Source organism: Puntigrus tetrazona, unplaced genomic scaffold, assembly GCF_018831695.1.
Source record: "Puntigrus tetrazona isolate hp1 unplaced genomic scaffold, ASM1883169v1 S000000993, whole genome shotgun sequence".
NCBI lineage: Eukaryota > Metazoa > Chordata > Actinopteri > Cypriniformes > Cyprinidae > Puntigrus > Puntigrus tetrazona.
This window is the reverse complement of record NW_025048588.1, coordinates 54,927-82,771: the sequence shown is the minus strand read 5'-3', so window position 1 is coordinate 82,771 and position 27,845 is coordinate 54,927. Positions and strand designations below refer to the sequence as shown.

Sequence of the window (27,845 nt, the reverse complement as noted above, 5' to 3'; positions counted from 1 at the left end):
TTGAAACGAAACTGGGAAACCTGGAATTTTAATCAGACACAAAGCTATTTTTACAGACGTGATTTTACACAAGATTGGAATGGAGCAGAGCTCCATCTGTAAGGTGTGCAACAAAGAGGATGAAGGCTTCCTGCACCTGTTTTTATATTGCAAAGAACTGGACATTTTAAAAACTAAATGCAAAAGACTGTTTGAACTTTTGAAAGGAGAGCACTATGAAGACGAATCAGAATGGAATAAAATTGTAATGTTGGGTGAATATAAGGAGTGTAAAAATAGCAAAATCATTAATCTTCTTGTCATGCTAATGAAAGGAGCAATATGGGAGAGAAGGGTGGTGGCAAAAGAGAGAAATCTGTCTTGGATATTGAAAGAATATTGAAGAAAAAAGCTGAAAACTATCTGAAATATTTGTATTGTTACTACAAGAACTTGGGAAAACTCAATGACTTTTATCACATTTTTACTTATGATGTATATAAGATCTTTGAAGAATTTGACTGGAAGATGCCTGATGACGACAGTTGATTTTATGTATGTTTTAAAAGAGTCGGATGTCGGAACCTATGTATGTTAATTTTATGTTTAATTTTACAAAGGTGTACTCCCCCCATGTAAAAGGGTTTCCCCCTTCAGGTGGTTTATTGTAGTTTGTATCGTTTTGTGTAAAAAAAAAAAAAAAAAAAAAAAAAAAAAAATTCACGCCTGATCTCGTCTGATCTCAGAAGCTAAGCAGAGTTGGGCCTAGTTAGTACTTGGATGGGAGACTGCCTAGGAATACCAGGTGCTGTAAGTTTTGAGAGTTTTTCACTACTTATCTAATACACTGGCCCTTAGTGTGGCCAAAGTTTGACCAGCTCTTTGCTTTCCCTTACTGCTTATTTAATTCAATTGCCTTTAAAGTAGCTGTTCTTTAAACAGAGTTTGACTGTTTTTAACTACTTAACTAATGCTCTTATCTTTAATGTAGCTCATTTTGAAGTATTTTTTTGTATTTCATTCATTACTTATCTAGTATAATGGCACTTAGTGTGCCTCACCTTAAAATAGGGGCTTTTGCAGCAGCTTTAGCTTACGGCCATCCCACCCTGTTCACGCCTGATCTCGTCTGATCTCAGAAGCTAAGCAGAGTTGGGCCTAGTTAGTACTTGGATGGGAGACTGCCTAGGAATACCAGGTGCTGTAAGTTTTGAGTTTTTCACTACTTATCTAATACACTGGCCCTTAGTGTGGCCAAAGTTTGACCAGCTCTTTGCTTTCCCTTACTGCTTATTTAATTCAATTGCCTTTAAAGTAGCTGTTCTTTAAACAGAGTTTGACTGTTTTTAACTACTTAACTAATGCTCTTGTCTTTAATGTAGCTCATTTTGAAGTATTTTTTTGTATTTCATTCATTACTTATCTAGTATAATGGCACTTAGTGTGCCTCACCTTAAAATAGGGGGCTTTTTGCAGCAGCTTTTGCTTACGGCCATCCCACCCTGTTCACGCCTGATCTCAGAAGCTAAGCAGAGTTGGGCCTAGTTAGTACTTGGATGGGAGACTGCCTAGGAATACCAGGTGCTGTAAGTTTTTGAGTTTTTTCACTACTTATCTAATACACTGGCCCTTAGTGTGGCCAAAGTTTGACCAGCTCTTTGCTTTCCCTTACTGCTTATTTAATTCAATTGCCTTTAAAGTAGCTGTTCTTTAAACAGAGTTTGACTGTTTTTAACTACTTAACTAATGCTCTTATCTTTAATGTAGCTCATTTTGAAGTATTTTTTTGTATTTCATTCATTACTTATCTAGTATAATGGCACTTAGTGTGCCTCACCTTAAAATAGGGGCTTTTGCAGCAGCTTTAGCTACACGGCCATACCACCCTGTTCACGCCTGATCTGATCAGAAGCTAAGCAGAGTCGGGCCTAGTTAGTACTTGGATGGGAGACTGCCTAGGAATACCAGGTGCTGTAAGTTTTGAGTTTTTCACTACTTATCTAATACACTGGCCCTTAGTGTGGCCAAAGTTTGACCAGCTCTTTGCTTTCCCTTACTGCTTATTTAATTCAATTGCCTTTAAAGTAGCTGTTCTTTAAACAGAGTTTGACTGTTTTTAACTACTTAACTAATGCTCTTATCTTTAATGTAGCTCATTTTGAAGTATTTTTTGTATTTCATTCATTACTTATCTAGTATAATGGCACTTAGTGTGCCTCACCTTAAAATAGGGGCTTTTTGCAGCAGCTTTTGCTTACGGCCATCCCACCCTGTTCACGCCTGATCTCGTCTGATCTCAGAAGCTAAGCAGAGTTGGGCCTAGTTAGTACTTGGATGGGAGACTGCCTAGGAATACCAGGTGCTGTAAGTTTTTGAGTTTTTCACTACTTATCTAATACACTGGCCCTTAGTGTGGCCAAAGTTTGACCAGCTCTTTGCTTTCCCTTACTGCTTATTTAATTCAATTGCCTTTAAAGTAGCTGTTCTTTAAACAGAGTTTGACTGTTTTTAACTACTTAACTAATGCTCTTATCTTTAATGTAGCTCATTTTGAAGTATTTTTTTGTATTTCATTCATTACTTATCTAGTATAATGGCACTTAGTGTGCCTCAACTTAAAATAGCGGGCTTTTGCAGCAGCTTTAGCTTCACGGCCATCCCACCCTGTTCACACCTGATCTTGTCTGATCTCAGAAGCTAAGCAGAGTTGGGCCTAGTTAGTATTTGAATGGGAGACTGCCTAGGAATACCAGGTGCTGTAGGCTTTTGAGTTTTTCACTACTTATCTAATACACTGGCCCTTAGTGTGGCCAAAGTTTGACCAGCTCTTTGCTTTCCCTTACTGCTTATTTAATTCAATTGCCTTTAAAGTAGCTGTTCTTTAAACAGAGTTTGACTGTTTTTAACTACTTAACAAATGCTCTTATCTTTAATGTAGCTCATTTTGAAGTATTTTTTTGTATTTCATTCATTACTTATCTAGTATAATGGCACTTAGTGTGCCTCACCTTAAAATAGGGGCTTTTTGCAGCAACTTTTCGCTTACGTCCATACCACCTGTTCACGCCTGATCTCGTCTGATCTCAGGAGCTAAGCAGAGTTGGGCCTAGTTAGTACTTGGATGGGAGACTGCCTTGAAATATCAGGTGCTGTAGGTTTTTGAGTTTTTTCACTACTTATCTAATACACTGGCCCTTAGTGTGGCCAAAGTTTGACCAGCTCTTTGCTTTCCCTTACTGCTTATTTAATTCAATTGCCTTTAAAGTAGCTGTTCTTTAAACAGAGTTTGACTGTTTTTAACTACTTAACTAATGCTCTTATCTTTAATGTAGCTCATTTTGAAGTATTTTTTTGTATTTCATTCATTACTTATCTAGTATAATGGCACTTAGTGTGCCTCACCTTAAAATAGGGGGCTTTTTGCAGCAGCTTTTGCTTACGGCCATACCACCCTGTTCACGCCTGATCTCGTCTGATCTCAGAAGCTAAGCAGAGTTGGGCCTATTTAGTACTTGGATGAGAGACTGCCTAGGAATACCAGGTGCTGTAAGTTTTGAGTTTTTCACTACTTATCTAATACACTGGCCCTTAGTGTGGCCAAAGTTTGACCAGCTCTTTGCTTTCCCTTACTGCTTATTTAATTCAATTGCCTTTAAAGTAGCTGTTCTTTAAACAGAGTTTGACTGTTTTTAACTACTTAACTAATGCTCTTATCTTTAATGTAGCTCATTTTGAAGTATTTTTTGTATTTCATTCATTACTTATCTAGTATAATGGCACTTAGTGTGCCTCACCTTAAAATAGGGGGCTTTTTGCAGCAGCTTTCGCTTATGGCCATCCCACCCTGTTCACGCCTGATCTCGTCTGATCTCTGAAGCTAAGCAGAGTTGGGCCTAGTTAGTACTTGGATGGGAGACTGCCTAGGAATACCAGGTGCTGTAAGTTTTGAGTTTTTCACTACTTATCTAATACACTGGCCCTTAGTGTGGCCAAAGTTTGACCAGCTCTTTGCTTTCCCTTACTGCTTATTTAATTCAATTGCCTTTAAAGTAGCTGTTCTTTAAAAATAGTTTGACTGTTTTTAACTACTTAACTAATGCTCTTATCTTTAATGTAGCTCATTTTGAAGTATTTTTTTGTATTTCATTCATTACTTATCTAGTATAATGGCACTTAGTATGCCTCACCTTAAAATAGGGGGCTTTTTGCAGCAGCTTTCGCTTACGGACATACCACCCTGTTCACGCCTGATCTCGTCTGATCTCAGAAGCTAAGCAGAGTTGGGCCTAGTTAGTACTTGGATGGGAGACTGCCTAGGAATACCAGGTGCTGTAAGTTTTTGAGTTTTTTCACTACTTATCTAATACACTGGCCCTTAGTGTGGCCAAAGTTTGACCAGCTCTTTGCTTTCCCTTACTGCTTATTTAATTCAATTGCCTTTAAAGTAGCTGTACTTTAAACAGAGTTTGACTGTTTTTAACTACCTAACTAATGCTCTTATCTTTAATGTAGCTCATTTTGAAGTATTTTTTTGTATTTCATTCATTACTTATCTAGTATAATGGCACTTAGTGTGCCTCACCTTAAAATAGGGGCTTTTTGCAGCAGCTTTAAGCTTACGGCCATCCCACCCTGTTCACGCCTGATCTCGTCTGATCTCAGAAGCTAAGCAGAGTTGGGCCTAGTTAGTACTTGGATGGGAGACTGCCTAGGAATACCAGGTGCTGTAAGTTTTGAGTTTTTCACTACTTATCTAATACACTGGCCCTTAGTGTGGCCAAAGTTTGACCAGCTCTTTGCTTTCCCTTACTGCTTATTTAATTCAATTGCCTTTAAAGTAGCTGTTCTTTAAAAATAGTTTGACTGTTTTTAACTACTTAACTAATGCTCTTATCTTTAATGTAGCTCATTTTGAAGTATTTTTTTGTATTTCATTCATTACTTATCTAGTATAATGGCACTTAGTATGCCTCACCTTAAAATTGGGGGCTTTTTGCAGCAGCTTTCGCTTACGGCCATCCCACCCTGTTCACGCCTGATCTCGTCTGATCTCAGAAGCTAAGCAGAGTTGGGCCTAGTTAGTACTTGGATGGGAGACTGCCTAGGAATTCCAGGTGCTGTAAGTTTTGAGTTTTTTCACTACTTATCTAATACACTGGCCCTTAGTGTGGCCAAAGTTTGACCAGCTCTTTGCTTTCCCTTACTGCTTATTTAATTCAATTGCCTTTAAAGTAGCTGTTCTTTAAACAGAGTTTGACTGTTTTTAACTACTTAACTAATGCTCTTATCTTTAATGTAGCTCATTTTGAAGTATTTTTTGTATTTCATTCATTACTTATCTAGTATAATGGCACTTAGTGTGCCTCACCTTAAAATAGGGGCTTTTGCAGCAGCTTTGGCTTGCGGACATACCACCCTGTTCACGCCTGATCTCGTCTGATCTCAGAAGCTAAGCAGAGTTGGGCCTAGTTAGTACTTGGATGGGAGACTGCCTAGGAATACCAGGTGCTGTAAGTTTTTGAGTTTTTCACTACTTATCTAATACACTGGCCCTTAGTGTGGCCAAAGTTTGACCAGCTCTTTGCTTTCCCTTACTGCTTATTTAATTCAATTGCCTTTAAAGTAGCTGTTCTTTAAACAGAGTTTGACTGTTTTTAACTACCTAACTAATGCTCTTATCTTTAATGTAGCTCATTTTGAAGTATTTTTTTGTATTTCATTCATTACTTATCTAGTATAATGGCACTTAGTGTGCCTCACCTTAAAATAGGGGCTTTTTGCAGCAGCTTTTAGCTTACACGGCCATCCCACCCTGTTCACGCCTGATCTCGTCTGATCTCAGAAGCTAAGCAGAGTTGGGCCTAGTTAGTACTTGGATGGGAGACTGCCTAGGAATACCAGGTGCTGTAAGTTTTGAGTTTTTTCACTTCTTATCTAATACACTGGCCCTTAGTGTGGCCAAAGTTTGACCAGCTCTTTGCTTTCCCTTACTGCTTATTTAATTCAATTGCCTTTAAAGTAGCTGTTCTTTAAACAGAGTTTGACTGTTTTTAACTACTTAACTAATGCTCTTATCTTTAATGTAGCTCATTTTGAAGCATTTTTGTATTTCATTCATTACTTATCTAGTATAATGGCACTTAGTGTGCCTCACCTTAAAATAGGGGCTTTTTGCAGCAGCTTTTTGCTTACGGCCATCCCACCCTGTTCACGCCTGATCTCGTCTGATCTCAGAAGCTAAGCAGAGTTGGGCCTAGTTAGTACTTGGATGGGAGACTGCCTAGGAATACCAGGTGCTGTAAGTTTTGAGTTTTTCACTACTTATCTAATACACTGGCCCTTAGTGTGGCCAAAGTTTGACCAGCTCTTTGCTTTCCCTTACTGCTTATTTAATTCAATTGCCTTTAAAGTAGCTGTTCTTTAAACAGAGTTTGACTGTTTTTAACTACTTAACTAATGCTCTTATCTTTAATGTAGCTCATTTTGAAGTATTTTTTTGTATTTCATTCATTACTTATCTAGTATAATGGCACTTAGTGTGCCTCACCTTAAAATAGGGGGCTTTTTGCAGCAGCTTTCGCTTACTGCCATACCACCCTGTTCACGCCTGATCTCGTCTGATCTCAGAAGCTAAGCAGAGTTGGGCCTAGTTAGTACTTGGATGGGAGACTGCCTAGGAATACCAGGTGCTGTAAGTTTTGAGTTTTTTCACTACTTATCTAATACACTGGCCCTTAGTGTGGCCAAAGTTTGACCAGCTCTTTGCTTTCCCTTACTGCTTATTTAATTCAATTGCCTTTAAAGTAGCTGTTCTTTAAACAGAGTTTGACTGTTTTTAACTACTTAACTAATGCTCTTATCTTTAATGTAGCTCATTTTGAAGTATTTTTTGTATTTCATTCATTACTTATCTAGTATAATGGCACTTAGTGTGCCTCACCTTAAAATAGGGGCTTTTTGCAGCAGCTTTCACACGGCCATCCCACCCTGTTCACGCCTGATCTCGTCTGATCTCAGAAGCTAAGCAGAGTTGGGCCTAGTTAGTACTTGGATGGGAGACTGCCTAGGAATACCAGGTGCTGTAAGTTTTGAGTTTTTCACTACTTATCTAATACACTGGCCCTTAGTGTGGCCAAAGTTTGACCAGCTCTTTGCTTTCCCTTACTGCTTATTTTCAATTGCCTTTAAAGTAGCTGTTCTTTAAACAGAGTTTGACTGTTTTTAACTACTTAACTAATGCTCTTATCTTTAATGTAGCTCATTTTGAAGTATTTTTTTGTATTTCATTCATTACTTATCTAGTATAATGGCACTTAGTGTGCCTCACCTTAAAATAGGGGCTTTTTGCAGCAGCTTTAGCTTACGGCCATCCCACCCTGTTCTCGCCTGATCTCGTCTGATCTCAGAAGCTAAGCAGAGTTGGGCCTAGTTAGTACTTGGATGGGAGACTGCCTAGGAATACCAGGTGCTGTAAGTTTTTGAGTTTTTTCACTACTTATCTATTACACTGGCCCTTAGTGTGGCCAACGTTTGACCAGCTCTTTGCTTTCCCTTACAGCTTATTTAATTCAATTGCCTTTAAAGTAGCTGTTCTTTAAAAATAGTTTGACTGTTTTTAACTACTTAACTAATGCTCTTATCTTTAATGTAGCTCATTTTGAAGTATTTTTTGTATTTCATTCATTACTTATCTAGTATAATGGCACTTAGTGTGCCTCACCTTAAAATAGGGGCTTTTTGCAGCAGCTTTTCGCACGGCCATACCACCCTGTTCACGCCTGATCTCGTCTGATCTCAGAAGCTAAGCAGAGTTGGGCCTAGTTAGTACTTGGATGGGAGACTGCCTAGGAATACCAGGTGCTGTAAGTTTTTGAGTTTTTTCACTACTTATCTAATACACTGGCCCTTAGTGTGGCCAAAGTTTGACCAGCTCTTTGCTTTCCCTTACTGCTTATTTAATTCAATTGCCTTTAAAGTAGCTGTTCTTTAAACAGAGTTTGACTGTTTTTAACTACTTAACTAATGCTCTTATCTTTAATGTAGCTCATTTTGAAGTTTTTTTGTATTTCATTCATTACTTATCTAGTATAATGGCACTTAGTGTGCCTCACCTTAAAATAGGGGCTTTTTGCAGCAGCTTTTAGCTTACGGCCATACCACCCTGTTCACGCCTGATCTCGTCTGATCTCAGAAGCTAAGCAGAGTTGGGCCTAGTTAGTACTTGGATGGGAGACTGCCTAGGAATACCAGGTGCTGTAAGTTTTGAGTTTTTCACTACTTATCTAATACACTGGCCCTTAGTGTGGCCAAAGTTTGACCAGCTCTTTGCTTTCCCTTACTGCTTATTTAATTCAATTGCCTTTAAAGTAGCTGTTCTTTAAACAGAGTTTGACTGTTTTTAACTACTTAACTAATGCTCTTATCTTTAATGTAGCTCATTTTGAAGTATTTTTTTTGTATTTCATTCATTACTTATCTAGTATAATGGCACTTAGTGTGCCTCACATTAAAATAGGGGGCTTTTTGCAGCAGCTTTTGCTTACGGACATACCACCCTGTTCACGCCTGATCTCGTCTGATCTCAGAAGCTAAGCAGAGTTGGGCCTAGTTAGTACTTGGATGGGAGACTGCCTAGGAATACCAGGTGCTGTAAGTTTTGAGTTTTTCACTACTTATCTAATACACAGGCCCTTAGTGTGGCCAAAGTTTGACCAGCTCTTTGCTTTCCCTTACTGCTTATTTAATTCAATTGCCTTTAAAGTAGCTGTTCTTTAAACAGAGTTTGACTGTTTTTAACTACTTAACTAATGCTCTTATCTTTAATGTAGCTCATTTTGAAGTATTTTTTTGTATTTCATTCATTACTTATCTAGTATAATGGCACTTAGTGTGCCTCACCTTAAAATAGGGGCTTTTTGCAGCAGCTTTAGCTTACGGCCATCCCACCCTGTTCACGCCTGATCTCGTCTGATCTCAGAAGCAAAGCAGAGTTGGGCCTAGTTAGTACTTGGATAGGAGACTGCCTAGGAATACCAGGTGCTGTAAGTTTTGAGTTTTTCACTACTTATCTAATACACTGGCCCTTAGTGTGGCCAAAGTTTGACCAGCTCTTTGCTTTCCCTTACTGCTTATTTAATTCAATTGCCTTTAAAGTAGCTGTTCTTTAAACAGAGTTTGACTGTTTTTAACTACTTAACTAATGCTCTTATCTTTAATGTAGCTCATTTTGAAGTATTTTTGTATTTCATTCATTACTTATCTAGTATAATGGCACTTAGTGTGCCTCACCTTAAAATAGGGGGCTTTTTGCAACAGCTTTCGCTTACGGACATACCACCCTGTTGGCGCTAGAGAGCACACAGGAAGTTGTTGGCTGCAGTAGGGAGAGGAAGGCTCTCCTCCATTTTGTGTTAATTTTTGTCTTTGTATTTTGCTTTTTCTTTAGTTAAAGTTAGTTTTTTGTTTGTTTTTTCAGTTATAAAACCACCCAACAGCAGCATTTTTGCTTGCTGGAGGGTGGTTACATGCCTTTATTTTCTCTTTTCTCCTTTTTTTCAATGGACGGATTAACGGCAAACGACACTGGACTGGCACGAGGAACAAGCATGGCAAAGCGACTCTGGACTGGCACGAGGAAGAAGCATGGGAAACGATATTGGACTGGCACGAGGAACAAGCATGGCAAACGACACTGGACTGGCACGAGGAAGAGGCACGGCAAAGCGACACTGGACTGGATGGCGAGACACGTATGACAAACGACACTGGTCTGGATTACCGACAACGAGAAGAACATGGAAAAAACCTAGACACAAGAGACAAGTTTGGCAGAAGAAGATATTTAAAGGAGGCGACTGTGATTGTGAATGTGGAGAATGTAAGTGAGGTGAGAGCTGTGGATATTATAAAAGCGGTGACGGATAAATGTGGAAATGGGAAGATTTTGGCGTTAAGACCAAGGCAAGGAAAAGAATATGAACTTACAATGGAAAAGGAAGAAGCATGTGAGGAATTGACTGATGGACTTTTAATAAAAGGGGTGAACTGCGAGATAAAAAAATTGCAAAATAGAGATTACGTTGTTTCCTTCATGCACCTGCCCGTCTATCTTGATGATAATAAAATTTTAGGGAAATTGGAAGGATGGGGAGTTAATCCCATGTCAAATGTTAAAAGAAGATGCTACCCGGGCACTGACATTGAGGACGGAACAAGGTTCCTAAAAGTTAGATTCCCCAAAGAAGTGACATCGTTGCCATATAGCACAAAGTTGGAAACAGCCGAGGGGCCGCAGTATTTTAGGGTGATGCACAGCCATCAGGTGAAGACCTGTAGGCTGTGCATGAGCCCAGGACACCTGCTTAAAGAATGTCCAGATTTTAAGTGCTATAAGTGCGAGGAGAGGGGACATTTTGCAAGAGATTGCAATGCTGTCAGATGCCCGGAGTGTCATGGAGTTTTAAATAAATGTGAATGTTGGATGGAGGGAGAGGAAGGAGGTAGGGAAGATCGGATGGGCGGACAGGTGCATGAAGGAAACAACGAGGAGGAAAGACAAATTGATGAAGAACAAGAGGAAGAAGGACTACAACAAAAAGAAACAGAAGAGGAATCAGACAACATAGAGGAACGTGAAGGAGAAAAAGAGAATGACAAAGACAAGGAACAGACAACAGAACAGGACACTCAGTGGACGGAAATGGAAATAGCGGACAGTTTTAAAACTTTTCTAGATGATGTGGAGAGAGATGGACAAGGAATAGAAGTTCAAAGCAAAGAAATGGACAGTGAAGAAGAAACAAGGACAAACAGTATGGGAAAAGACAGAGGGGAGAGAGGACAAATAAGAAGGAGAACAATAAAGGTAAAACCAAACGTGGAAAATGCAAGGAAAAAATAATGACAAGTGCAAACAGGTATGAAGCGTTAAGAGGGCTGGAGGAGAAGATGGAGAATAATGGTTTTAAGTATTTATTTTTTTCTTTTTTTAATGGTTTTTAGTTGTGTTACTTTTAATGCAAGGGGACTGATGGACATGAGAAAGTTTGAAAGAGTGAAAGAAAAATGTAAAGGAGAAGATGTTATCGTTTTGCAAGAAACAAATTGGAAAGAGAGTGTGATGGTGGACTATAAAAGAAATGGGATGGAGATATTTTGTATAACAATGGAGATGGAAGGCTTGGAAGAGGAGTGGCTTTTTAATGAGAAAAAATGTTTTTAATTCAAGCAATGTAGTGTATAAAGATAAGATGGGGAAATGTATGGTGGTTGAAGTAAATTGTGAAGGGACGTGAACTGATTTTAGCCAATGTACACGCACCAACAGAAGAGAAAGAAAAGAAAAAGAGTTTTTAATGTTTTAAGAAATATTGTAAAGAAGTATAAAGAAATAATAATGATGGGGATTTTAATACTGTTTTTAGCAAGCAGGATATGGCGGAGGGAATGGTTTTTAAATCAGACACAGGAGAAATGAATTAAAGGAACTGATGAGAGAAAATAACTTAATAGATGTGTGGAGGGAAATGAATGGAGGAAAAAGGAGTTTTCAAGAAGGCAAATAGTAGGGAACTTTATTTGTAAAACAAGAATTGATTATGTGTTATGTACAAGAAATGTAGGGAATTTTATTGAAAAAATCAGATATGAAGAAACCAGTTTTAGTGATCATAAGTTTTACGTTTTAAAATAGATTGGAGCAACATGCAAAGGGGTCCGGGAGTATGGATTTTAAATACAGAGATTTTAAAGAATGAAGACTATGTTTTGAAGGTTAAAGAGGTCATTGAAAAGGAAAAGGAAAATGAAATGTATACAGAGGATAAGAGAATCTGGTGGGAGAATGTCAAATTTTTAATCAAAAAATTTTCAATCAAATATTGTAGTACTTTGAGGAAATGCAAAAGGTTCAAAGAAAGAGAAATAAAGAAGAGTTTGGAAATTGAATTGAATAAAGAAAATAAAGACATACTAAAGATAAAGGAAATGGAGGGAAGACTGAAAGAAATAGAAAAAAAGAATATGAGGGGGCGAGGTTAAGAAGCAAAGCTAAATATCTTGTGGAGGGTGAAAAATGCACAAAATTCTTTTTGATTTGGAAAAAGAAAGGGAAAGCTGATATTATAAAGGAAATACGAGGGAAAAATGGAGAAATTGTAGAAGGTAATGAAAATATTTTAAAAGAAAATAAAAGGATTTTTATGAGGATCTGTTTAGTGCAAGGGGCGTGGAAGAGAAGGAAAAAAGAAACTGCTGAATCAGATAAAAGCAAAAGTAAGTGAGGAAGATAAAAAGATTGTGACCAAGTAATCAGAGAAGAAAGAGATCGAAAGAGCAATAAATGAACTGAATAAAAAAAGAGTCCGGGAATAGACGGTTTGGGAACTGAATTTTATGTATGTTTTAAAGGGGTTTTAACAAAGATTTTAAATGAGGTTTTTAAAGAAATTTTTGAAAAAGAAGAAATTAATGAAAGAACGAGGATGGGGTTAATGAAGCTGGTATATAAAAGGAAGTGTGAAAAAATAGATTTAAAAAACTATAGGCCAATTACAATGTTGAACACGGATCTTAAAATTTTAGCCAAGGTTTTAGCAAACAGATTAAAGGAAGTTATGCCAAGCATAATTGAAACAAACCAAGCATACGGAGTGAAAGGAAGGGATATAGATGACATAAAAATGAGTATAAGAGATACAATATGGTACATGAAGGATAAAGGTGAAGATGGATATATAATTAGTTTGGACTTTGAAAAAGCTTTTGATAGGGTGGAACACAGGTATTTATTTGAGGTTTTAAGGAGTTTTGGTTTTGGGGGAATTTTATCAAATGGATAGAGATTTTATACAAGGGTGCTTTAACAAGGATAAAATGTAATGGGTTTTTAACAGACTGTTTTAAAATCACAAGATCAATTAGGCAGGGTTGTCCGCTTTCAGCTTTACTTTATTCACTTGTATCAGAACCATTGGGACTGGCTATAAAACAAAAAGAAGGAATAATAGGTATAGAAATTGACGAAAACAATGAAGGGAAGGTTTATCAATATGCTGATGACACAACGATAATTGTAAAAGGAAAGGATAGTGTCAAAGAAGTTATGAATGTTGTAAAAGAATTTTGTAAAGGATCTGGGAGTAAAATAAATGAGGAGAAAACAGTATATATCAGATTTGGGAAAGCTATGATTTTAACGGATTGTTTTAACTTCAAGGAAGTGGAACAAATTAAGATTTTAGGAATTTTAATGGGGAAAAATGAGAGAAAAGTAAGAGATGAAATGTGGGAGGAACTAGTAACAGAAATAGAGAGAAGGTTAAACTTTTGGAAACTGAGAACACTAAACTTAAAAGGGAAGGTTTTAATATTGAATGTTTTAATGGTTTCTAAGCTGTGGTATGTTTTAAATGTATCTGAGATGCCTTTGTGGACAGAAAAGAGGTTGAAGAAATGTTTTCTTGACTTTTTATGGGAGGAAAACCAGCAAGAATAGCATATAATACGATTTTAGGGGCGGTGGAAAAGGGGGGATTAGGTTTAATGGATGTAGAACAGAGAAAAAATGCTTTGAGAGTTAAAATAGTAAAAAAATACCTACAAGAAGAGAGCAAATTTGAGTGGAAAAAAACAATGAAATACTTTTAAACAAATGTGGGAATTTTAACATGGGGGATGGTATTTTATGGATGAAAACAAAAATTTGGATGACAGAAGGATTACCTGAGTTTTACAGAGAAATGTTTAGTGCCTGGGGAAAATTTTTAAGTAAAATTGTATACAACCCTCAAAGAAGAGAAAACATTTTAAATCAACCCCTGTTCTTAAATAACAACATTTTAAAACAAGACAAAGAACTATTTTTTAAGAAATGGATGGAAGTGGGGATAACAAGAGTGAGAGATGTCTTGTATGAATTTAAAGAGGGTTTTTTACCAATACAATATATTGTGGATGCAATGGATGAAGCAAAAGAAGAATATAGCAAACAAGAAATAACAAACAAATATGAAATCCTTAAAAAAGCAATACCTAAAGAGTGGATTAAAAGAATAGAGAGTATGGAAGAAGAGCAAACAGAGGAACATTTTAATGTGAAACTGGGGGAAAAATTTTATGATTTTAAAGGGATGTACTGTAAAAATGTTTTATTGTGTTTTTAGAGATGGTGTTTTTAAAGAGCCAACTGTAAATAAGTATAAGTACTGGGTGGAAAAATTCAACAATCTAAAAGAAGAATGTATATGGAGAAACATGAGGGGGAAGTGTGTCGAAACAAAGTTGGAATGTTTGGAGTATTTTATAAGACACAAAGTTGTTTTTACTGAAGTTATTTTACAAAAAATAGGGATGGAACAACATGCAATGTGCAAAGTGTGCAAAAGAAAAAGAAGAGGGATTTTACATCTGTTTTTATATTGTAAGGAACTGGAGGCATTTTTAAGGAAATGTAAATGTTTAATCAAAGACTTGACTGAAGAATGGGATGAAAATGGAATGGAATGGAACAGAGTGTTGATGTTTGGATGGGAAAAGAAGTGTAAAAACAAAGCCTTTATTAATCTGTTTGTGATGTTAATGAAAAGTGCAATATGGGAGAGGAGAATTGTGGCCAAAAAGAACAAATTGTTTTGGATGTTTGGACTGTCTTTAAAAGGAAAACTGAAATATATATGGACAAATTGTATGTGTATTTTAAAAGTGAAAAAATCCTAGATGCATTTTATGTTGTTTTTACACGAAATGTCTATCGTGTTTTAAAAGATTTTATGTGGGAGCTACGGAGAGCGAAGAATTTGTTTAAATAATGTATGAAATTATGAGATATGTGATGTGGATATTGTACAAGAGAAAGTATGTTTTTATTGTATTTGATTGATTGAAAAATATTTTAATAAAAAAAAAAAAAAAAAAAAAAAAAAAAATTCACGCCTGATCTCGTCTGATCTCAGAAGCAAAGCAGAGTTGGGCCTAGTTAGTACTTGGATGGGAGACTCCTAGGAATACCAGGTGCTGTAAGTTTTTGAGTTTTTCACTACTTATCTAATACACTGGCCCTTAGTGTGGCCAAAGTTTGACCAGCTCTTTGCTTTCCCTTACTGCTTATTTAATTCAATTGCCTTTAAAGTAGCTGTTCTTTAAACAGAGTTTGACTGTTTTTAACTACTTAACTAATGCTCTTATCTTTAATGTAGCTCATTTTGAAGTATTTTTTTGTATTTCATTCATTACTTATCTAGTATAATGGCACTTAGTGTGCCTCACCTTAAAATAGGGGCTTTTTGCAGCAGCTTTAAGCTTACGGCCATACCACCCTGTTCACGCCTGATCTCGTCTGATCTCAGAAGCTATGCAGAGTTGGGCCTAGTTAGTACTTGGATGGGAGACTGCCTAGGAATACCAGGTGCTGTAAGTTTTGAGTTTTTCACTACTTATCTAATACACTGGCCCTTAGTGTGGCCAAAGTTTGACCAGCTCTTTGCTTTCCCTTACTGCTTATTTAATTCAATTGCCTTTAAAGTAGTTGTTCTTTAAACAGAGTTTGACTGTTTTTAACTACTTAACTAATGCTCTTATCTTTAATGTAGCTCATTTTGAAGTATTTTTTGTATTTCATTCATTACTTATCTAGTATAATGGCACTTAGTGTGCCTCACCTTAAAATAGGGGGCTTTTTGCACCAGCTTTCGCTTACGGCCATACCACCCTGTTCATGCCTGATCTCGTCTGATCTCAGAAGCTAAGCAGAGTTGGGCCTAGTTAGTACTTGGATGGGAGACTGCCTAGGAATACCAGGTGCTGTAAGTTTTGAGTTTTTTCACTACTTATCTAATACACTGGCCCTTAGTGTGGCCAAAGTTTGACCAGCTCTTTGCTTTCCCTTACTGCTTATTTAATTCAATTGCCTTTAAAGTAGCTGTTCTTTAAACAGAGTTTGACTGTTTTTAACTACTTAACTAATGCTCTTATCTTTAATGTAGCTCATTTTGAAGTATTTTTTTGTATTTCATTCATTACTTATCTAGTATAATGGCACTTAGTGTGCCTCACCTTAAAATAGGGGCTTTTTGCAACAGCGTTAGCTTACGGCCATACCACCCTGTTGGCGCTAGAGAGCACACAGAAAGTGACTTGGCAGTAGTTGGGAGAGGAAGGCTCTCCTCCATTTTGTGTTTATTATTAGTGTTTATTTTGTGAACTTTTTCGGACTTTAATTTAGTTTTTGTGTGTTTTTGTGAGTGTTTAAACCACCTAACAGCAGCCTAGTGCTGTCTGGAAGGTGGTTTTATTCAGTTTTTTTTTTTTTTTTTTTTTTTTTTTTTTTTTTCTCTTTCATCTATGGCGGACGGACAGATGGCTATGAACTTGGACTTGGCTGGAGAAACAGAATTGGTTAATGAACACGGAACTGGAAATAAACGACGAGATGGGAATGCAAAAGATAAGGAACAAAAGAGAAACAAGTCAAAGAAGGATTACCTGAAAGAAGCAACTGTGACGGTGGACATCTGTAATGTGAATGCGAGGGCTGAGGACATCATAAAAGCTGTAACGGAAAAGGTCGGCAAAGGAAATGTCTTGGCGGTAAGACCTAAACAAAATAAGGAATACGAAGTGACATTAGAGAATATCGACGATGTTGAACTGTTGGTTGAAGGTTTAATGATAAAAGAGACACTGTGCGAAGTAAAGAGGTTGCAAAACAGAGACTACGTTGTCTCATTCATGCACATGCCCGCTTACATTGACGATCAGATATTTTTAGATAAACTGCAAGGGTGGGGAGTTACCCCTATTTCGGACATCAAGAGACGTGTTTATCCGGGCACAACTGTTGAAGATGGCACACGATTTGTAAAATGTCGCTTCCCAAGGGAAGTAGTGTCTCTCCCGTACAGCACAAGGCTGGAAACAGCTGAAGGGCTTCAGTATTTAGGGTGATGCACAGCCATCAGGTTAAAACCTGTCGGCTGTGCATGAGCCCCGAGCACGTCTTGAAAGACTGCCCAGATTTTAAGTGCTTTAAGTGTGAGGAGAGGACATTTTGCCAGGGATTGCAATGCGGTTAAGTGCCCGGATTGTAAAAAAAGGTTTTAAATAAGTGTGATTGTTGGTATGTGGATGAAGAGACTCATGTGAGTGGGCAGGTGCATGAGCGGGACAGCGTGAGTCGAACAAGAAGAAGGCTTACCACAGCAAAAGAGAAAATCACGGCGGGCAAAGACATTATTGAGGGCCAGGGGTTGGAGAACATATGGACAATGAACGTTTGAAACAAATGGAGAAGACTGAAGTTCAAAACATTATTGATGAGACAGAGAAGAATGAGGAGGACAGACAATCACAAGACAGACGATGTAAAATCATGGAGGAACAAAAAGACCAGCATGCACAAGCGAAACAGACAGAAGGAATTTTGGCACCGATCGACATTACTAGGGACTTTGAGGATATTTCGGATGCAGATGAGGATGTTAAAGGCGACACAGAAGAAATGGCAGTAGGAACATCAAAAATAAGCATAAGAAAACGTCAAATCAAGGTAAAACCCAGTTTAGATGGGATAAAGAAAAGAAATGCTAACAAAGACTTTTAAAGAATCGATTTGAACTGTTAAAGGGTTTGGATGACACAAGCTAAAGACATTGGTTTTATGAACGTTTTTATTTATTCATTTTTTATGGTTTTAAGTCTGGCTACATTTAATGCCAGAGGGCTCTTAGATTTTAACAAGTTTGAAAAGGTGAAAGAGATGTTTAAAAATGTAGATGTAATAGTATTGCAAGAAACAAACTGGAGAGAAAAGCACAAATGTGAAATAAGCAAAAGATGGGATGGTGATATATTATGCAGCAATGAGGATAAAAGATATGGCAGAGGGTGGCCTTTTTAATAAGAAGAAACACGAATGTGGTTTACAAAGTTGTTTACAAAGATGATGTAGGGAAATGTTTGGCAATAGAAATGGAACATGATGACAACAAAGTAATTGTGGTAAATGTCCATGCGCCTGTTGAAGAGAAGGAAAAGAGGATTTTTAAGGATCTAAGGATATTTTTAATGAAATATAAGTATGCTATTGTATTGGGGATTTTAATACTGTTTTAAGCAAGTTAGATATGGCTGACGGAATGGTTTTTAAAACCGATACAGGAAGGAAGGAATTGAATTTGTTGATGAAAAACAATAATATGGTAGATGTGTGGCGAGAGAGAAATGGGAAAAGAAGACAATATTCTAGAAGGCAAATGGTAGGGAATTTTATGTGCCAAACGAGAATTGATTTTATTTTGTGTTCAAGAAATGTAGAGGGTTTTATTGAAGATATGAGATATGAGGAAACAAGTTTAAGTGACCATAAGCCACTATTTATGAAAGTGGACTGGAGCACGATTAAAAGGGGGCCAGGTGTTTGGGTTTTAAATGCTGAGGTTTTAAAAAGAGACAGCTATGTTCAAGACATAAAAGAATTGATAGAAAAAGAAAAACAGAATGAAATGTATGTGGAAGATAAAAGGATATGGTGGGAAAACGTTAAGTTTCTAATTAAAAGACATACTATACAGTTTTGTAGATCGGTGGAGAGATGTAAAAGGTACACAGAAATAAAAACAAGAGAGAACTTAGAAAGGAGCTTAATCAGAATAATGAGAAGAATGTGTCAAAAATAAAAGATCTGGAAGATAAACTTAAAGTTTTAGAAGAAGAAAAATATGAAGGTGCACGTTTAAGAAGTAAAGCTAGATATATAGTGGAAGGAGAGAAATGTACAAAATTTTTCTTTAATCTAGAAAAAAGAGGAAGGGGAAAGCTGAAATGATAACAGCTATTAAAAATGAGTATGGAGAAGAAATAAAGGATAACAAAGAAATACTAGAAGAGATAAAAATGTATTATGAGAAACTTTTTACAACTGAAGGGTGCAAGATGAATGTGAAGAATTGTTCAACATAATTGAAACAAAAGTTGAAAAAGAAGACAAAGAAGCTTGCGATATGGAAATAAATGAAGGAGAAATAGAAAGAGCCATTAACGAATTGAACAGGAATAAAAGTCCAGGAATTGATGGTCTAGGCAATGAATTTTATATTGTTTTCAAGGGTATTTTAATTGGCATTTTAAAGGAAGTGTATGATGACATTTTTAATAAGGGACACATGAATTTAAGAATGAGTATGGGTTTAATGAAAATTATTTATAAGAAGAAAGGAGATAAAAAGAATTGAAAAATTACAGACCTTTGACAATGTTGAACACTGACTTAAAAATTTTATCTAAGGTTTTAGCTAATAGACTAAAGGAGGTGATGCCAAAAATTATCAAGACAAATCAAGCATATGGAGTGAAAGGCAGAGATATATCAGATACTACAATTAGTATTAGGGACACAATAAGTTATATAAAGGACAAAAATCTGGAAGGTTACATTGTAAGTCTTGATTTGAAAAAGCCTTCGACCGAGTGGAGCATCAGTTTTTATTTGGGATTTTAAAGAGTTTTGGCTTCGGGGAAAATTTTATCAGATGGATTAAGATTTTATACAAAGGAGTGGTGACGAGGATTAAATGCAATGGTTTTTTAACTAAATGTTTTAAGCTCACAAGATCTGTAAGGCAGGGATGTCCCCTTTCAGCGCTTTTATATTCCTTGGTGGCAGAGCCTCTGGGCTTAGCAGTAAGAGGAGAGAAGAATGTGAGAGGAATCGATATTGAAGGAGGTAGATCAGAGAATAGGATTTTCCAATACGCAGATGACACAACGTTAATAGTAAAGAGGCATACATAGTGTTAAGGTGGCTATGGACGTAGTTCAGGAATTCTGTAATAAATCCGGGGGGAAAATAAATGAGGATAAAACAATGTACATGAGATTTGGCGGAGCCCCAGCCTTAACAGACACTTTTAACTTTAAAGAAGTTAAGGAAATGAAGATTTTAGGAGTTAGCATGGGAGAGGATGACAAGAAAACAAATGAGATCATGTGGGAAGGAATTTTAGGAGATATTGAAAGAAGGATGAACTGGTGGAAAACAAGAAATCTGTGCTTGAAAGGAAAGGTCTTAATTTTGAATGTTTTAATGACTTCAAAGATTTGTTATTTTTATATGTTACAAGTATGCCTCTGTGGGTTGAAAAAGATTGAAAAAATGTTTTACTGAGTATTTATGGGAGGAAAGCCACCGAGGATTGCGTATGACACCCTTGTAGGGCTGTTGAGAAAGGCGGCTTGGGTCTTATTGATGTTGCACAAAGGAAGAAATGTTTGAGAGTTAAACTGGTGAAGAAATATCTGGATGCAAGAATTGAAACTGTTTGGAAAAAAACTATGTTGTATTTTTAAACAAATGTGGCAATGTCAATATGGGGAGAGAATATTTTATGGATGAGAACGAAAAACTGGATGTGGAAAGATTTGCCAGATTTTTACAAGGAACAGTTGAGTGCCTGGGAGAGAGTTTTTTTTTAAAGCATGTGCATTACATCCCGAAGGGACGAGAGGACATTTTAAATCAACCATTGTTTTTAAACAAGAATATTGTGAATCAAGGAAAAGAGTTGTTTTTTAAGAAATGGTGGGATGTGGGGATAGCGAGAGTAAGAGATGTTCTGTATGAGTTCAAAGAGGATTTTTACCAGTTCAATATGTTTTTGACACTATGGAAGAAGCTAAGGAGGACTATACCAAACAAGAAATCATAAATAAGTACTGCATGATTAAAAACGCAATACCAAAAGACTGGGTTGAAAAAATTGAAAATATGGAGCCAGGTGAACCGGAGAAAGATGTGAACGCTATTTTTAGAGAGAAACTACATATTTTCAAGGAATGTACTGTCAAAATGTTTTATGGTGTTTTTAGAGATACGATTTTTAAGAAACCTAAAGCAAATGACTATTGGAAGCAGAAATATAAAGATTTGAAAGAAGAAAACATATGGAGTAACATAAAAGGAAGGATAGTTGAAACGAAACTGGGAAACCTGGAATTTTTAATCAGACACAAAGCTATTTTTACAGACGTGATTTTACACAAGATTGGAATGGAGCAGAGCTCCATCTGTAAGGTGTGCAACAAAGAGGATGAAGGCTTCCTGCACCTGTTTTTATATTGCAAAGAACTGGACATTTTAAAAACTAAATGCAAAAGACTGTTTGAACTTTTGAAAGGAGAGCACTATGAAGACGAATCAGAATGGAATAAAATTGTAATGTTGGGTGAATATAAGGAGTGTAAAAATAGCAAAATCATTAATCTTCTTGTCATGCTAATGAAAGGAGCAATATGGGAGAGAAGGGTGGTGGCAAAAGAGAGAAATCTGTCTTGGATATTGAAAGAATATTGAAGAAAAAAGCTGAAAACTATCTGAAATATTTGTATTGTTACTACAAGAACTTGGGAAAACTCAATGACTTTTATCACATTTTTACTTATGATGTATATAAGATCTTTGAAGAATTTGACTGGAAGATGCCTGATGACGACAGTTGATTTTATGTATGTTTTAAAAGAGTCGGATGTCGGAACCTATGTATGTTAATTTTATGTTTAATTTTACAAAGGTGTACTCCCCATGTAAAAGGTTTCCCCCTTCAGGTGGTTTATTGTAGTTTGTATCGTTTGTGTAAAAAAATAATAAAAAAAAAAAAATTCACGCCTGATCTCGTCTGATCTCAGAAGCTAAGCAGGGTTGGGCCTAGTTAGTACTTGGATGGGAGACTGCCTAGGAATACCAGGTGCTGTAAGTTTTGAGTTTTTCACTACTTATCTAATACACTGGCCCTTAGTGTGGCCAAAGTTTGACCAGCTCTTTGCTTTCCCTTACTGCTTATTTAATTCAATTGCCTTTAAAGTAGCTGTTCTTTAAACAGAGTTTGACTGTTTTTAACTACTTAACTAATGCTCTTATCTTTAATGTAGCTCATTTTGAAGTATTTTTTTGTATTTCATTCATTACTTATCTAGTATAATGGCACTTAGTGTGCCTCACCTTAAAATAGGGGCTTTTTGCAGCAGCTTTTCGCTTACGGCCATACCACCCTGTTCACGCCTGATCTCGTCTGATCTCAGAAGCTAAGCAGAGTTGGGCCTAGTTAGTACTTGGATGGGAGACTGCCTAGGAATACCAGGTGCTGTAAGTTTTTGAGTTTTTTCACTACTTATCTAATACACTGGCCCTTAGTGTGGCCAAAGTTTGACCAGCTCTTTGCTTTCCCTTACTGCTTATTTAATTCAATTGCCTTTAAAGTAGCTGTTCTTTAAACAGAGTTTGACTGTTTTTAACTACTTAACTAATGCTCTTATCTTTAATGTAGCTCATTTTGAAGTATTTTTTTGTATTTCATTCATTACTTATCTAGTATAATGGCACTTAGTGTGCCTCACCTTAAAATAGGGGGCTTTTTGCAGCAGCTTTCGCTTACGGCCATCCCACCCTGTTCACGTCTGATCTCAGAAGCTAAGCAGAGTTGGGCCTAGTTAGTACTTGGATGGGAGACTGCCTAGGAATACCAGGTGCTGTAAGTTTTTGAGTTTTTTCACTACTTATCTAATACACTGGCCCTTAGTGTGGCCAAAGTTTGACCAGCTCTTTGCTTTCCCTTACTGCTTATTTAATTCAATTGCCTTTAAAGTAGCTGTTCTTTAAACAGAGTTTGACTGTTTTTAACTACTTAACTAATGCTCTTATCTTTAATGTAGCTCATTTTGAAGTATTTTTTTGTATTTCATTCATTACTTATCTAGTATAATGGCACTTAGTGTGCCTCACCTTAAAATAGGGGGCTTTTTGCAGCAGCTTTCGCTTACGGCCATCCCACCCTGTTCACGCCTGATCTCGTCTGATCTCAGAAGCTAAGCAGAGTTGGGCCTAGTTAGTACTTGGATGGGAGACTGCCTAGGAATACCAGGTGCTGTAAGTTTTTGAGTTTTTCACTACTTATCTAATACACTGGCCCTTAGTGTGGCCAAAGTTTGACCAGCTCTTTGCTTTCCCTTACTGCTTATTTAATTCAATTGCCTTTAAAGTAGCTGTTCTTTAAACAGAGTTTGACTGTTTTTAACTACTTAACTAATGCTCTTATCTTTAATGTAGCTCATTTTGAAGTATTTTTTTGTATTTCATTCATTACTTATCTAGTATAATGGCACTTAGTGTGCCTCACCTTAAAATAGGGGCTTTTTGCAGCAGCTTTAAGCTTACGGCCATACCACCCTGTTCACGCCTGATCTCGTCTGATCTCAGAAGCTAAGCAGAGTTGGGCCTAGTTAGTACTTGGAAGGGAGACTGCCTAGGAATACCAGGTGCTGTAAGTTTTGAGTTTTTCACTACTTATCTAATACACTGGCCCTTAGTGTGGCCAAAGTTTGACCAGCTCTTTGCTTTCCCTTACTGCTTATTTAATTCAATTGCCTTTAAAGTAGCTGTTCTTTAAACAGAGTTTGACTGTTTTTAACTACTTAACTAATGCTCTTATCTTTAATGTAGCTCATTTTGAAGTATTTTTTTGTATTTCATTCATTACTTATCTAGTATAATGGCACTTAGTGTGCCTCACCTTAAAATAGGGGCTTTTGCAGCAGCTTTCGCTTACGGCCATACCACCCTGTTCACGCCTGATCTCGTCTGATCTCAGAAGCTAAGCAGAGTTGGGCCTAGTTAGTACTTGGATGGGAGACTGCCTAGGAATACCAGGTGCTGTAAGTTTTTGAGTTTTTCACTACTTATCTAATACACTGGCCCTTAGTGTGGCCAAAGTTTGACCAGCTCTTTGCTTTCCCTTACTGCTTATTTAATTCAATTGCCTTTAAAGTAGCTGTTCTTTAAACAGAGTTTGACTGTTTTTAACTACTTAACTAATGCTCTTATCTTTAATGTAGCTCATTTTGAAGTATTTTTTGTATTTCATTCATTACTTATCTAGTATAATGGCACTTAGTGTGCCTCACCTTAAAATAGGGGCTTTTTGCAGCAGCTTTCGCTTACGGCCATACCACCCTGTTCACGCCTGATGTCGTCTGATCTCAGAAGCTAAGCAGAGTTGGGCCTAGTTAGTACTTGGATGGGAGACTGCCTAGGAATACCAGGTGCTGTAAGTTTTGAGTTTTTCACTACTTATCTAATACACTGGCCCTTAGTGTGGCCAAAGTTTGACCAGCTCTTTGCTTTCCCTTACTGCTTATTTAATTCAATTGCCTTTAAAGTAGCTGTTCTTTAAACAGAGTTTGACTGTTTTTAACTACTTAACTAATGCTCTTATCTTTAATGTAGCTCATTTTGAAGTATTTTTTGTATTTCATTCATTACTTATCTAGTATAATGGCACTTAGTGTGCCTCACCTTAAAATAGGGGCTTTTTGCAGCAGCTTTAGCTTACGGCCATCCCACCCTGTTCACGCCTGATCTCGTCTGATCTCAGAAGCTAAGCAGAGTTGGGCCTAGTTATTACTTGGATGGGAGACTGCCTAGGAATACCAGGTGCTGTAAGTTTTGAGTTTTTTCACTACTTATCTAATACACTGGCCCTTAGTGTGGCCAAAGTTTGACCAGCTCTTTGCTTTCCCTTACTGCTTATTTAATTCAATTGCCTTTAAAGTAGCTGTTCTTTAAACAGAGTTTGACTGTTTTTAACTACTTAACTAATGCTCTTATCTTTAATGTAGCTCATTTTGAAGTATTTTTGTATTTCATTCATTACTTATCTAGTATAATGGCACTTTAGTGTGCCTCACCTTAAAATAGGGGCTTTTTGCAGCAGCTTTAGCACACGGCCATACCACCCTGTTCACGCCTGATCTCGTCTGATCTCAGAAGCTAAGCAGAGTTGGGCCTAGTTAGTACTTGGAAGGGAGACTGCCTAGGAATACCAGGTGCTGTAAGTTTTGAGTTTTTCACTACTTATCTAATACACTGGCCCTTAGTGTGGCCAAAGTTTGACCAGCTCTTTGCTTTGCCTTACTGCTTATTTAATTCAATTGCCTTTAAAGTAGCTGTTCTTTAAACAGAGTTTGACTGTTTTTAACTACTTAACTAATGCTCTTATCTTTAATGTAGCTCATTTTGAAGTATTTTTTTGTATTTCATTCATTACTTATCTAGTATAATGGCACTTAGTGTGCCTCACCTTAAAATAGGGGCTTTTGCAGCAGCTTTACACTTACGGCCATCCCACCCTGTTCACGCCTGATCTCGTCTGATCTCAGAAGCTTAGCAGAGTTGGGCCTAGTTAGTACTTGGATGGGAGACTGCCTAGGAATACCAGGTGCTGTAAGTTTTTGAGTTTTTTCACTACTTATCTAATACACTGGCCCTTAGTGTGGCCAAAGTTTGACCAGCTCTTTGCTTTCCCTTACTGCTTATTTAATTCAATTGCCTTTAAAGTAGCTGTTCTTTAAACAGAGTTTGACTGTTTTTAACTACTTAACTAATGCTCTTATCTTTAATGTAGCTCATTTTGAAGTATTTTTTGTATTTCATTCATTACTTATCTAGTATAATGGCACTTAGTGTGCCTCACCTTAAAATAGGGGGCTTTTTGCAGCAGCTTTAGCTTACGGCCATCCCACCCTGTTCACGCCTGATCTCGTCTGATCTCAGAAGCTAAGCAGAGTTGGGCCTAGTTAGTACTTGGATGGTAGACTGCCTAGGAATACCAGGTGCTGTAAGTTTTGAGTTTTTTCACTACTTATCTAATACACTGGCCCTTAGTGTGGCCAAAGTTTGACCAGCTCTTTGCTTTCCCTTACTGCTTATTTAATTCAATTGCCTTTAAAGTAGCTGTTCTTTAAACAGAGTTTGACTGTTTTTAACTACTTAACTAATGCTCTTATCTTTAATGTAGCTCATTTTGAAGTATTTTTTGTATTTCATTCATTACTTATCTAGTATAATGGCACTTAGTGTGCCTCAACTTAAAATAGGGGCTTTTTGCAGCAGCTTTCGCTTCACGGCCATCCCACCCTGTTCACGCCTGATCTCGTCTGATCTCAGAAGCTAAGCAGAGTTGGGCCTAGTTAGTATTTGAATGGGAGACTGCCTAGGAATACCAGGTGCTGTAGGCTTTTGAGTTTTTCACTACTTATCTAATACACTGGCCCTTAGTGTGGCCAAAGTTTGACCAGCTCTTTGCTTTCCCTTACTGCTTATTTAATTCAATTGCCTTTAAAGTAGCTGTTCTTTAAACAGAGTTTGACTGTTTTTAACTACTTAACAAATGCTCTTATCTTTAATGTAGCTCATTTTGAAGTATTTTTTTGTATTTCATTCATTACTTATCTAGTATAATGGCACTTAGTGTGCCTCACCTTAAAATAGGGGGCTTTTTGCAGCAACTTTCGCTTACGGCCATACCACCCTGTTCACGCCTGATCTCGTCTGATCTCAGGAGCTAAGCAGAGTTGGGCCTAGTTAGTACTTGGATGGGAGACTGCCTTGAAATATCAGGTGCTGTAGGTTTTTGAGTTTTTTCACTACTTATCTAATACACTGGCCCTTAGTGTGGCCAAAGTTTGACCAGCTCTTTGCTTTCCCTTACTGCTTATTTAATTCAATTGCCTTTAAAGTAGCTGTTCTTTAAACAGAGTTTGACTGTTTTTAACTACTTAACTAATGCTCTTATCTTTAATGTAGCTCATTTTGAAGTATTTTTTTGTATTTCATTCATTACTTATCTAGTATAATGGCACTTAGTGTGCCTCACCTTAAAATAGGGGGCTTTTTGCAGCAGCTTTTGCTTACGGCCATACCACCCTGTTCACGCCTGATCTCGTCTGATCTCAGAAGCTAAGCAGAGTTGGGCCTATTTAGTACTTGGATGAGAGACTGCCTAGGAATACCAGGTGCTGTAAGTTTTTGAGTTTTTTCACTACTTACCTAATACACTGGCCCTTAGTGTGGCCAAAGTTTGACCAGCTCTTTGCTTTCCCTTACTGCTTATTTAATTCAATTGCCTTTAAAGTAGCTGTTCTTTAAACAGAGTTTGACTGTTTTTAACTACTTAACTAATGCTCTTATCTTTAATGTAGCTCATTTTGAAGTATTTTTTTGTATTTCATTCATTACTTATCTAGTATAATGGCACTTAGTGTGCTTCACCTTAAAATAGGGGCTTTTTGCAGCAGCGTTACGGCTACGGCCATACCACCCTGTTCACGCCTGATCTCGTCTGATCTCAGAAGCTAAGCAGAGTTTGGCCTAGTTAGTACTTGGATGGGAGACTGCCTAGGAATACCAGGTGCTGTAAGTTTTTGAGTTTTTCACTACTTATCTAATACACTGGCCCTTAGTGTGGCCAAAGTTTGACCAGCTCTTTGCTTTCCCTTACTGCTTATTTAATTCAATTGCCTTTAAAGTAGCTGTTCTTTAAACAGAGTTTGACTGTTTTTAACTACTTAACTAATGCTCTTATCTTTAATGTAGCTCATTTTGAAGTATTTTTTGTATTTCATTCATTACTTATCTAGTATAATGGCACTTAGTGTGCCTCACCTTAAAATAGGGGCTTTTTGCAGCAGCTTTAGCACACGGCCATACCACCCTGTTCACGCCTGATCTCGTCTGATCTCAGAAGCTAAGCAGAGTTGGGCCTAGTTAGTACTTGGATGGGAGACTGCCTAGGAATACCAGGTGCTGTAAGTTTTTGAGTTTTTTCACTACTTATCTAATACACTGGCCCTTAGTGTGGCCAAAGTTTGACCAGCTCTTTGCTTTCCCTTACTGCTTATTTAATTCAATTGCCTTTAAAGTAGCTGTTCTTTAAACAGAGTTTGACTGTTTTTAACTACTTAACTAATGCTCTTATCTTTAATGTAGCTCATTTTGAAGTATTTTTTGTATTTCATTCATTACTTATCCAGTATAATGGCACTTA

At 37.1% G+C, this 27,845-nt stretch overlaps 4 non-coding genes and 33 pseudogenes across 4 annotated transcripts; all 37 read left to right on the top strand.

Annotated features, from left to right (window-relative positions):
* Window positions 1–1,070: 1,070 nt before the first annotated feature.
* LOC122339302 lies at window positions 1,071–1,189 on the top strand (annotated as a pseudogene).
* Window positions 1,190–1,463: 274 nt separating this feature from the next.
* On the top strand, window positions 1,464–1,572 carry LOC122339284 (annotated as a pseudogene).
* A 659-nt stretch (window positions 1,573–2,231) lies between these two features.
* LOC122339300 lies at window positions 2,232–2,350 on the top strand (annotated as a pseudogene).
* A 275-nt stretch (window positions 2,351–2,625) lies between these two features.
* Window positions 2,626–2,744, top strand: LOC122339286 (annotated as a pseudogene).
* Window positions 2,745–3,019: 275 nt separating this feature from the next.
* On the top strand, window positions 3,020–3,137 carry LOC122339293 (annotated as a pseudogene).
* A 276-nt stretch (window positions 3,138–3,413) lies between these two features.
* LOC122339335 lies at window positions 3,414–3,532 on the top strand (annotated as a pseudogene).
* A 273-nt stretch (window positions 3,533–3,805) lies between these two features.
* On the top strand, window positions 3,806–3,924 carry LOC122339339 (annotated as a pseudogene).
* A 274-nt stretch (window positions 3,925–4,198) lies between these two features.
* On the top strand, window positions 4,199–4,317 carry LOC122339313 (annotated as a pseudogene).
* Window positions 4,318–4,593: 276 nt separating this feature from the next.
* On the top strand, window positions 4,594–4,712 carry LOC122339299 (annotated as a pseudogene).
* Window positions 4,713–4,986: 274 nt separating this feature from the next.
* On the top strand, window positions 4,987–5,105 carry LOC122339307 (annotated as a pseudogene).
* A 272-nt stretch (window positions 5,106–5,377) lies between these two features.
* LOC122339321 lies at window positions 5,378–5,496 on the top strand (annotated as a pseudogene).
* Window positions 5,497–5,773: 277 nt separating this feature from the next.
* On the top strand, window positions 5,774–5,892 carry LOC122339258 (annotated as a pseudogene).
* A 273-nt stretch (window positions 5,893–6,165) lies between these two features.
* Window positions 6,166–6,284, top strand: LOC122339294 (annotated as a pseudogene).
* A 274-nt stretch (window positions 6,285–6,558) lies between these two features.
* On the top strand, window positions 6,559–6,677 carry LOC122339306 (annotated as a pseudogene).
* A 271-nt stretch (window positions 6,678–6,948) lies between these two features.
* On the top strand, window positions 6,949–7,067 carry LOC122339250 (annotated as a pseudogene).
* A 270-nt stretch (window positions 7,068–7,337) lies between these two features.
* LOC122339319 lies at window positions 7,338–7,456 on the top strand (annotated as a pseudogene).
* A 273-nt stretch (window positions 7,457–7,729) lies between these two features.
* On the top strand, window positions 7,730–7,848 carry LOC122339338 (annotated as a pseudogene).
* Window positions 7,849–8,122: 274 nt separating this feature from the next.
* LOC122339328 lies at window positions 8,123–8,241 on the top strand. The gene has a single exon (XR_006249944.1). It is a non-coding gene; the product is annotated as a 5S ribosomal RNA (ribosomal RNA).
* A 275-nt stretch (window positions 8,242–8,516) lies between these two features.
* LOC122339312 lies at window positions 8,517–8,635 on the top strand (annotated as a pseudogene).
* Window positions 8,636–8,908: 273 nt separating this feature from the next.
* Window positions 8,909–9,027, top strand: LOC122339315 (annotated as a pseudogene).
* Window positions 9,028–15,275: 6,248 nt separating this feature from the next.
* On the top strand, window positions 15,276–15,394 carry LOC122339318 (annotated as a pseudogene).
* A 273-nt stretch (window positions 15,395–15,667) lies between these two features.
* LOC122339247 lies at window positions 15,668–15,786 on the top strand. Its single transcript, XR_006249941.1, has one exon. It is a non-coding gene; the product is annotated as a 5S ribosomal RNA (ribosomal RNA).
* A 6,213-nt stretch (window positions 15,787–21,999) lies between these two features.
* LOC122339316 lies at window positions 22,000–22,118 on the top strand. Its single transcript, XR_006249943.1, has one exon. It is a non-coding gene; the product is annotated as a 5S ribosomal RNA (ribosomal RNA).
* A 276-nt stretch (window positions 22,119–22,394) lies between these two features.
* Window positions 22,395–22,503, top strand: LOC122339295 (annotated as a pseudogene).
* A 276-nt stretch (window positions 22,504–22,779) lies between these two features.
* Window positions 22,780–22,898, top strand: LOC122339282 (annotated as a pseudogene).
* A 275-nt stretch (window positions 22,899–23,173) lies between these two features.
* LOC122339271 lies at window positions 23,174–23,292 on the top strand (annotated as a pseudogene).
* A 272-nt stretch (window positions 23,293–23,564) lies between these two features.
* LOC122339305 lies at window positions 23,565–23,683 on the top strand. The gene has a single exon (XR_006249942.1). It is a non-coding gene; the product is annotated as a 5S ribosomal RNA (ribosomal RNA).
* Window positions 23,684–23,956: 273 nt separating this feature from the next.
* LOC122339332 lies at window positions 23,957–24,075 on the top strand (annotated as a pseudogene).
* A 272-nt stretch (window positions 24,076–24,347) lies between these two features.
* LOC122339337 lies at window positions 24,348–24,466 on the top strand (annotated as a pseudogene).
* A 273-nt stretch (window positions 24,467–24,739) lies between these two features.
* LOC122339244 lies at window positions 24,740–24,858 on the top strand (annotated as a pseudogene).
* Window positions 24,859–25,131: 273 nt separating this feature from the next.
* LOC122339324 lies at window positions 25,132–25,250 on the top strand (annotated as a pseudogene).
* Window positions 25,251–25,525: 275 nt separating this feature from the next.
* On the top strand, window positions 25,526–25,644 carry LOC122339322 (annotated as a pseudogene).
* Window positions 25,645–25,918: 274 nt separating this feature from the next.
* Window positions 25,919–26,037, top strand: LOC122339278 (annotated as a pseudogene).
* Window positions 26,038–26,312: 275 nt separating this feature from the next.
* On the top strand, window positions 26,313–26,431 carry LOC122339249 (annotated as a pseudogene).
* A 276-nt stretch (window positions 26,432–26,707) lies between these two features.
* On the top strand, window positions 26,708–26,826 carry LOC122339334 (annotated as a pseudogene).
* A 276-nt stretch (window positions 26,827–27,102) lies between these two features.
* Window positions 27,103–27,221, top strand: LOC122339263 (annotated as a pseudogene).
* A 273-nt stretch (window positions 27,222–27,494) lies between these two features.
* LOC122339326 lies at window positions 27,495–27,613 on the top strand (annotated as a pseudogene).
* The last annotated feature ends 232 nt before the right edge of the window (window positions 27,614–27,845 follow it).